Consider the following 10451-nt stretch of genomic DNA (forward strand, 5'->3'; position numbering starts at 1 on the left):
TTCATCAAATGCTTATGAACCCTTCAGATATTCTCCTTTATTTAAAAAAGTCTATTCATAAAAAGCTAGACTAAACAAATGTTTTCTCTTCCTGGACTTGAATCCTGATACTGTGTAATACTAGTAATACTAATTGGAAGGCTGTTCCATAACTGTGGGGATCTGTAAGAATAATCTCTGCCTCCTGGTGTACCCTTTTGTACTTGAAGAACTACCAAATAGCCCGCACCTTTTAATCGAAGGTATGACGGATCATAAAAAAAAAAAGATCGATCAGGTACTGTGGTGCAAAACCATTAAGTACTGTATAAGTAGGTAATAGTATTTTTTAATCAATGCAACATTTGACTGGGAGCCGATGCAGTGTGGATAAAATAGAGGTGATGTGTTCATAACTTCTGGTTCTAGTTAGGACTCTCGCTGCTGCATTCTGGACCAACTAGAGCTTGTTTTTGCTCCTACTGGGACATCCAGGCATTAAAGCAATACAGTAGTCCAACCTAGAGGTAACATATACATGAAATAGTGTTTCTGCATCATGTAGTGACATTAAATTATTTTCTTAGCAATATTTCTGAGATGAAAGAAGGCTAACCTACCGATATTATTTATGTTAGTCTTTTACTTGTAGTAAAATCACTTCACTTCTGTCAGAGTTAAACAGAAGAAAGTTAGTAAGTATCCACGGTCTGATGTCCTTCACACAATTTTCAATCTTATTATGCTGGTGTCTCACATCTGACTTAGCTGAAACATATAGCTGCATGACATCCACATAACAGTGGAAGCTAATACCATGTTTACGAATAACTGCACCAAGGTGGAGCATATATATTGAGAAAAGCAATGGGCCTTAATATGTTTTGAGTCATAATTTAGATTTACGAACTTATAGCGATCAGTCAAATAAGACCTGAGCCAGGAGAGGGCTGTCCCTTTAACACCAACAACTTGTTCTAGCATATCGTGTACAATAGCATTGTCAGTATTTTATGTGTCTTTTTTGTGTAAATAAAGACAGACATATCAGACTAACTTGACTCTTCTTTTAATAAACTTGTGAGCCCTACACACATTATTTACATGAGGTTACCCCAGGTGTGCACCCTCTTCTCTGGCCCCCTCTACCACCGAACATACAACAATTTTTCCTATTGTCACATCCTTTCTCTTTTTTTTTTTTTTTTTTTTTTTTTTTTTAAACACAACTCAATTCCTTGTACAAACAAAGAACATTGTTTACTTATTACTCCTGTGTAGTAATTTAACATTTTCATTCTGACATTTTAATTTCTGACTTCACTGGTTTTTTTTTGTTTGTTTTTTGTTTTTTTTTTAACTTGTTATATAGTCTTTTAAATATTGTGGTTTCCTTATTAGACATCCTGCTTTTGTGACAACAGATGCTTTGAGGTCTGACTGTTGAGTGTTCTGCATTTGATTTTCCACAGCCCTAAGGTGTGATTTGAGCATTTGCAGTTTCTGCGTGTTTTGTATTGTCAGGACTAACAGTCTCTATTTGGTTGGAGACTCTGGGGGTCAGTCCATGATCCCTCCGAAGATGTCTCCTGTTCCTTCTTATAACACCTCCAGAATCCAACTGGACACTGTAGGATCTCGAGTCGATGGGCTCCACCACTGTCCCCTTTCTCCAGATCTTATGAGGCTCAAATGGTTGTATTCTTACAGAGTCAACTTGTTTTAATGTTTCTAAGTCTTTGGCTGATCTGTTGTAGTATGTTTGTTGTCGTTGTTGATTTGTCATCAATTCTCTCAATGAATTCTGGATCTTTGGTTGTAGGAGGCTGGGTTTCATGGGTAGAAGTGTCTTGGTGCGACGGCTAAGCAACCTCTGTGCTGGGCTGGTTGATAATCCATGTGTTGGAGTGTTTCTATGATCCAGGATTGCTAGGTATGGATGCTGTCTTGATATTTGTGCTTTAAACATCAGCCTCTTGGCAGTTTTGACCGCTGATTCTGCCTTGCCATTATTCTGAGGATAGCCAGGTGATGAAGTTTTGAGCAGGAATTCCCAATGGTGACTAAACTTCTTAAACTCGTATGATGAAAACTGTGGGCCATTATCAGAGATGACAATGTCTGGGATACCCTGACGGGCAAAGTGACCTTTCAGCTTTCTTATGACAGTAGTGGATTTAGTGTCTGGCAGATAATCAATTTCCCAAAGGTTGGAGTAGTAGTCTACTGTAATTAGATAGTCCTTGTTGTCGAAAGTAAACAGGTCCGTGCCTACCTTGGCCCAAGGTCTGTCTGGCATATCATGTGGACATAGTGTCTCCTTTTGCTGGTTGCAGTCAACTGCGCGGCAGGTGTCACATTGCTGTACATGTGATTTGATCTGCTCGTTCATACCTTGCCAGTACACACACTCTCTGGCCCTCCTAAGGCATCCTTCCACACCTAAATGAGAGGTGTGTATTCGTAGCATTATTTCCCTCCAAAGCTGCTGAGGGATAACAGCTCGTTTGCCCCTGAAGACAATTCCATCCTGGTAGCTCAGCTCCTCTTGAAACTGGTAATAGTGACCTATTTCTTGTGGTGTGTCAGTTTTGTTCTTCGGCCAACCTTGTAATATGGCTTTAATCAGTGTCTGCAGGGTGTTGTCCTCTTTTGTTGCAGAACGGATTAGCTGAAGTCTGTCCACTGAGATCGGTAGGTGTTGTCATGTTAATAGTCTCTAACTCTGCTTCAACCGATCCAGTGGGCGTGCTCTCGGGCAGAAATGCTCTACTTAGCGTGTCTGCTAGCCACATCTCTGGCCCTGGAACATACACTACATCCACATCATATTTTTGAAGTCTTAGCATCATTCTTTGGAGTCTTTTAGGTGCACTCAGTAGTGGCTTACGCAGGATGTTCTCTAAGGGTTTGTGATCACTTTGTGCTGCTACTTTCCGCCCATATGTATAATGGTGAAACCTCTCCATCCCAAACAGTAGAGCTAATAACTCCTTCTCAATTTGTGCGTAGCCCGTTCTGTGTGTGTTAATGCTTTACTGGTGAATGCTACTGGTTTACCTCCCTGCATGAGTGCAGCACCAAGGCCTCCCTGTGAGGCATCACATTGGATGGTAAGTTCTTCATCAGGGTTGTAATACTTTAACACTGGTGCATTTGCGATTGTTTCTTTTATTTTATAAAATGCCTCTTCATGCTGCACGGCCCATCTCCATTCAGAGTCTTTGCGGGTTAGCTGTCTCAGGGCCTCACACTGGTCTGAAAGATGTGCACAAAACTTTGAGAGGTAATTTATCATCCCTAGTAGTCTCTGAACTCCTTTAACCCCTTTATGCCTCGACCCCCTTTTGCAGGTTTTTCGCCTACATGACCTACCCAACAAAAAGTGGTACAGCTCCCACATACTTTGACACACAGGGGTGAGCCTGGTCTCATTTGAAAGAAGAGATTCTCTAGTTTCAGAAACTAGTTTCAGATTGATTCTAGTTTCTAGATCAAAGTTACAGGGGTTTGAATGCAGGTTTTCATTTCCTCCTGGGTTGTTTACCTGATAAACTGATTAATCTTATTTTTCTGGAACATGTTAGGGACCAAATAACAACTGAGAGTCATAGCCACATGTCTTGGCTTTCACCAAAAGAAATTTCAAGTCAAAAGACCCAAAAATGGCTTCAATAAAAATATTTTTCTACGGCCATGGTCGTCTGGTGCAGCGTTTTTGTGTACTTGTTTACTATATAACTTTGAAATAAAAGGCTGCAGGCTCAGTCTGAAAAGCCATAAACATGCATAGACTCTCTCTCTATCAATCTGGTGTGAAAACAGGCCTGTAACTTGACACCCTGAGCTGTGAGAGGGACAAAAGATCAGGGATAACGCAAGAATTCTTCTGCGCATCCAGTTCACGCAGACACAGGCAAAGAATGTAAGGCATGTCATATACCGTTGGAATCGTCTGCTTATTGGCTAAACGTCTGTATAGGTCCCAGCCCATTTCATTGCTATTGGAAGGAGTAATTGTCAGTCAAAGGCGGGTTCCCAAAAATTAGGTCATGCCACCATTGGCTTCCCAGCCGTCTATCTCTGCCATACAAGCACCGATGAGGGCTTATTTGATTCGTTAGGACCTGGGCTATAAACGTAGGCTATGAATTTTTGAATATCCTAATTAGGAGTTAGAGCGGCAAAACAAGATGATGGCGCACTTCTGTTTCCAGTTTTCAGAACACTAACGGAATATGTGCGGTGCGACCAGAGCGTTTTGGATTAAAAGGCTTACAGATTTCAATTCCTTGGACCTGTGTGGATTTTTGTGGATTATTTGTGTTGGAATATATTACCCCCGTGAAGAAAGAGACGCGTCTAAAGGTAAGGGAAAAACCGGTCTAGCGCCACCTAGGTCAGTTTTGTCCGAAATTTTTTTCTAATTGTATGAAGGCTGTGAATCATATTGTGCTTTGTGTGTGGGCTTAAAAAATTATTGAGAGTATAAACTTTACTAGGTAAATAGGTTTTTTCGTGTTTTTGGAGGATTTGATGCTTTAAAGTTGAATTGAAGCTTGTTTCTGGGTCATCCCCTAGTGGTCACTTCTACTTCCGTACCGTGCACGGTACAGCGACCCGTAAGAGGTTTTAACATCTGTTGGTTTCGGCATGTGTATTATTGCTCGAACTTTGTCTGGGTCTATTTTCAATCCATCTCATGTCAGGAGGTGTCCGATGTACGAGACTTCTTTTTGTTTCAGTTTGAGCTTGTCCGCATTTAGCTTGATACCTTTCTCTCTGCACCGTGCTAAAAATGCTTTCAGCTTTTCATCATGGTCTCTCTCAGCTAATTCTTGTGTCTCTCCTTGTCCTGTAATGAGAACATCATCTGCAATGATATATATTCCTGGCAAGCCCTCTAATGCAAATGTGAGCTTCCTCTGAAAGATTTCAGGGGCCGGACTTATGCCCATGGGCATACGCAGCCATCGATATCTTCCGAATGGGGAAGAGAATGTGGTGAGGTAGCTGTACTCTTCCTCCAGCTTGACATGCCAGAATCCACTTTTAACATCGCACACTGTAAACACTTTGGCTTTGGATAGTTCAGGGAGTATTTCATCTATAGTGGGTAGTGGGAAATGACTGCGCTTTAAAGTTTTGTTCAAGGGTCGTGGATCTATACATACTCTGAGTCTGCCGCTGGGCTTCTGTACGACCACCATATTACTAATCCAATTCGTACTCCTCTCTACTGGAGCAATGATTCCTCTCCTCTGAAGATCTTGAAGCTCTTCCTTCAAAGGTTTCATCATGGACACTGGAACCCTTCTTTTTGGGAGCTGTACAGGTTTTACAGTGTTGTCAATCTCAATTTTGTATTCTCCCTCTAGGCAGCCATCGCCCGTGAATACATCAGCATATTCTGTTTTTATCTGCTGTACAGACCACTGGCTGGATGCAGGGTTTTCTGTTCTGACTATGTTGTCTATTGCAAGAATGTTCTCGTAATGCACTTTGATGAGCTTCATCGCTTCACTTGCTCTCTTTCCTATTAGTGGGACAGTACAGTTGTTATCTACCACCTGGAATTCCAGCCTGTACAGTTTGTCGTTTCTCGGGTTTCTTACTTTCACTTTGCACTTTCCTAGTGGTCTCACTTTGCTTTGGTTGTACATTACTAGCACAGTCTTTGTATCCTCCAGTTTTATATCTGGGCTCAGCAGATGAATAGGAATTACATTGCAACTTGCTCCACAGTCAATTTGAAATTTCACAAGATCGTTTCCCAGAAGCATCCCTGCGTACAGCTGTGTTTGCTTTTTGTTTTTGTTTATAGTCTCTGGGTTTGCTACACCAACAGTGAGAATGTCCTCATACTCATCACTGTCCTGTTCAGTCACTTTATTTACTGATTTATGGTTTCCATGTCTCAGTTGGGCTCTCAGTTGGGCTCTACATTTAACTGCAAAGTGATTTGCCTTTCCACACTTTTTACATTTCTTACCAAATGCTGGGCATTTCTGTTTGTTCATTTCATGCTCTTTACCACAGAATCTGCACCCGATCATAATGCCGGGTTGGTGTTGATCTTGACGTGCTCCTTGTCTGACGGCACCTCTTCTACCGCTGCACCTGCAGCAATGGCTTTGCTGTTCTGCCGCGACAGCTCTGCTGCTCTGCATATACGTATGCACGTCTGTAGTGTTAAATCTTTCACACGAAGAAGTCTCTCTCTCAATCCTTCGTTGATAATTCCGCACACTATTCTGTCACGTATGAGTGAGTCTTTGATGTCTCCAAAATTGCATGTTTGAGCGAGCATTCGTAACTCCGTGACGTAATTATCGATCGACTGTTCAGCTCCCTATCCTTTCGAGAAGAATGAATAGCATTCTACTGTCTCGTTTATACTGGGATTGCAATGTTCATCAAACATTTCAATAATGTTTTTCGCCGTTCGTGCATCCGCAGCCACATCACTCATCAGAGTTTCCAGCAGTTCCCGACCGCTCTCGCCGGTGAGGTAGTAAAACAATTTGACCTTCGTATTTTCTTCTGCATCCAACATTGTCTGCTCCAGGTAGAGCTTAAACTGGTCCCTCCAGGATTTCCAGGTCTTGGATAGATTGTTGGCGTCCATGCATAACGGTGATGGTGGCTTTAATCCATCCATCGTGCAGCTCTGTTCACGTGCAGCTCTCCGCTCTAATTCTAACTTGTAAACTAACAGTCTAAAGGTGTCCCCGCTGTCACCATATTTTATGTATCTTTTTTTGTATAAATAAAGACAGACATATCAGACTAACTTGACTCATCTTTTAATAAACTTGTGAGCCCTACACACATTATTTACATGAGGTTACCCCAGGTGTGCACCCTCTTCTCTGGCCCCCTCTACCACTGAACATACAACAATTGTTCCTATTGTCACAGTCAGTGGTATCAAAACCTGCACTAAGATTGAGTACCACCAGCAAGGATAGACAACCCTGATCAGAGGCCAGTAGCAGGTTGTTTACAACTTTAACCTGCTGTCTCTGTGCTACGATGAGGCATAAATCCTGACTGATACATTTCAAGAATATTATTCCTATATAGGTTACTAAAATATATTTTCTAAGTGTTTACAGATTTTTGCTTAGCTCTTAACAGACATAGTCTTTATATTGTGAACCCTAGATGATGACTCATTGCAGCTAGCAGATGGTCAGATTAGCCTGCTTATCTGCTCCCTGGCCCTGCATTTTCACCAATTATGTAGGGCTGTTCTTAAACTATGTACTATGCTGCAAGAAGTGAGAGCAGCACCTTGCTGAGTGGGATGGACACTGCCCCATAGTGCTCCAATTATCTATGAAGCCCAAATGGAGCACAACCTGGACATCAACCTGGACCTCAAGCTTACAGTAGACCATAATCTGTTGTAAGATACATCGCAATCTGGGTGGGGCCAGAGCAAACTATAGCATTCTTACATCATCTTTGCTAATTTACATACCTCTACTATATTAATTTTAGTAAGCTAATTAGTATTTTTCATCTAACATTTATTGAAGTACAGCACTTCTACTGCTATTACGTAAGGTACAATGGATATAAAAGTTTACACAGCATTTTTAAAATTGCAGGTGTTTTTGATGTAAAATATATATATATATCTTCTTATATATAGAAAAATATCTTCCGCCTTGTGTGATCTAGCGACCAACAAAATTCAAGTGAAAAATTTAAACATTTTAGTGGAAAAACTAACTAGCTAACTAATATTTTGTTAAAGCACTTTTTGCTTGTAATACAGCACTGTTTTTATCGGTCTGAATCTACCAACTATATCCTAATTTGACTTTTTTAATCAGATTTAGGGGATTTCCTATTTCAAAACCTAGATCATCTTCTGACACCATTCCCTTATTGACTAGGATTTATCCGCTGGGTGCTGGAAGGTGAAATTCTTTGTTGCTTTTGTCTGAATTATATAATTCAAAACAGATCCTGAAAATGATTTGGATGAAATCAAGTCATGTCAAGTCAAGTCAAGTCAAGTCACTTTTATTGTCACATGCTGCAGCACATGTGCCTTGGTGAGTGAAATTCTTAGGAGCAAACTCCAGAAATTACAGAACAGTTATGCAGATAAGATATAGATAATGAGTTGATGTGAAAATGTGCAATTTTCTCATACATATAGTTAGTGCAATGTGTGTACAATATGTACAATTAACAATCATAATGAAATCAACAGATGAAATGTGCAGTATGCTCATACATATAGTCAGTACAATGTGTGTACAATATGTACAATTAACAAACAGGTAATGGAATCAACCAATGAACATGTGCAATATGCTCATACATATAGTCAGTACACACAGTGTACTATTGGGCATCCTTACAGGGCACATTATATGCAATATGTACGTGTATATGTGTAAATATATGTAAATATAATATATATATAAAATACTATAAGCTGCAAAACAGATTCTACAGGTACAAAAGTGACATGGATGTGCATTGGATGGTATCTAGTGGTAACAGTTGGATTATGGCATTAAATGCATTGTGCATGTTATAGTCCAGTGTGTATAATGTAGTGTGTATGTATAGTCCAGTGTGGATAGTTCGAAGTTAAGGTGCAGTGTGTGGCATACAATATTGTGAAAGTATGCTGTAGGGTGTATTAGTTGTGACTGTTAATCAGTCTGATAGCCTGAGGGAAAAAGCTATCCCTCAGTCGACTGGTGCGGGATCGGATGCTGCGGAGACGTCTTCCTGAGGGAAGCAGAGAGAGCAGTCTGTGGGACGGGTGGCTGGATTCACTGATGATCCTCCGGGCTTTTCTTATACACCGCCTTGTGTAGATATCCTGGAGGGAGGGAAGCTCACCTTCAACAATGTGGCTGGCAGTTCGCACGACCCTTTTCAGAGCTTTACGGTTGCCAGCGATGCTGTTTCCAAACCAGGCAGTGATGCAGCCCATCAGGATGCTCTCTATAGTGCAGGTGTAGAATGTTCTGAGGATGCTGGGGCTCATTCCAAACTTCCTCAGCCGTCTCAGGAAGAAGTTGATGTGCCTTCTTCAGTACTGCGTCAGTGTGTATGGCGAGAGGTGAGATCCTCGCTAATGTTAACACCGAGAAACTTAAAGCTGCTCACCTGCTCCACAGGTGTCTTGTTGATGGTGATAAGTTTGTATTCACTCCACTGTCTCCTGAAATCCACCACCAGCTCCTTGGTCTTGTCAATGTTGAGTGGGAAATGGTTCTTCTGACACCATGTAGTCAGGGTGCTCACCTCTTCTCTGTTGGCCGTCTCATCGTTGTCAGTGATCAGGCCTATCACCGCTGTGTCGTCAGCGAATTTGACGATGATGTTGGAGCTGTGTGTGGCTGCACAGTCATGTGTGTACAGGGAGTACAGGAGTGGGCTGAGGAGCACCAGTGTTGAGGGTCAGTGGGGAGGAAGTGTTGCTGTCCATTCTTACCACCTGACTTCTGCCTGTCAGGAAGTCCAGAATCCAGCTGCACAGAGATCTGTTTAGTCCCAAAGTCTGAAGCTTCACAACAAGTGTGGCAGGTACTATAGTGTTAAATGCTGAGCTGTAGTCCACAAACAGCATTCTCACATAATTGTTCTTATTTTCCAGGTGGGAGAGAGCAGTATGAAGAGTGAAAGCAATAGCATCATCTGTGGAATGGTTGCTACGATATGCAAATTGTAGCGGATCAAGTGAGGCAGGCAGCACAGAGCAGATGTAATCTCTGATGAGTCTCTCAAAGCACTTGCTGAATATGGGTGTGAGAGCAACTGGCCTCCAGTCATTTAGGCATGTGATTTTTTTTTTCTTTGGTATGGGCACAATGGTGGATTTTTTGAAGCACGATGGGACCACAGACAGACAAAGGGATAGGTTGAAAATATCTGTGAAAACACCGGCTATTTGGGATGCGCACGGCCTGTAATACCATCAGGACCCGCAGCTTTGCGGATGTTTACCCGTCGAAAGGATCGGGTTACATCCGTGACATCTTCTGCAGCAGCCGCGGAAGCGCTCTCTGTGTGGGCGAGGGTGTGAGCCTCGAAACAAGCATAAAAGTTATTTAGCTCATCCAGTAGAGAGGCGGCAATGTTCACAGTCGCTGGTTTGTTCCCTTTAAAGACTGTGGTGTTGTTGATGCCCTGTCACATGCTTCTTGTGTCGTTGGTGTTGAATTGTTCTTCAAATTTGTTTTTATATTGTCTTTTTGCAGCTTTGATGGATTTCCTAAGATTATAACTAGCTTGATGACTAGCTTGGTGATCATCAGGATTCCCGGATTTTAAACAGACGACCGCGCTGTCAAGGCTGCTTGAACATCGCTATTAATCCACGGTTTTTGGTTGGGGTAGACGCAGATTGTTTTTGTTGGCACAACATCTTCTACACACTTCCTGATGAAACGTGTGACAGAATCGGAGTACGCCTCTATGTCGTCATCAAACGC

The sequence above is a fragment of the Tachysurus fulvidraco genome, chromosome 14 (assembly GCF_022655615.1).
Source record: "Tachysurus fulvidraco isolate hzauxx_2018 chromosome 14, HZAU_PFXX_2.0, whole genome shotgun sequence".
NCBI lineage: Eukaryota > Metazoa > Chordata > Actinopteri > Siluriformes > Bagridae > Tachysurus > Tachysurus fulvidraco.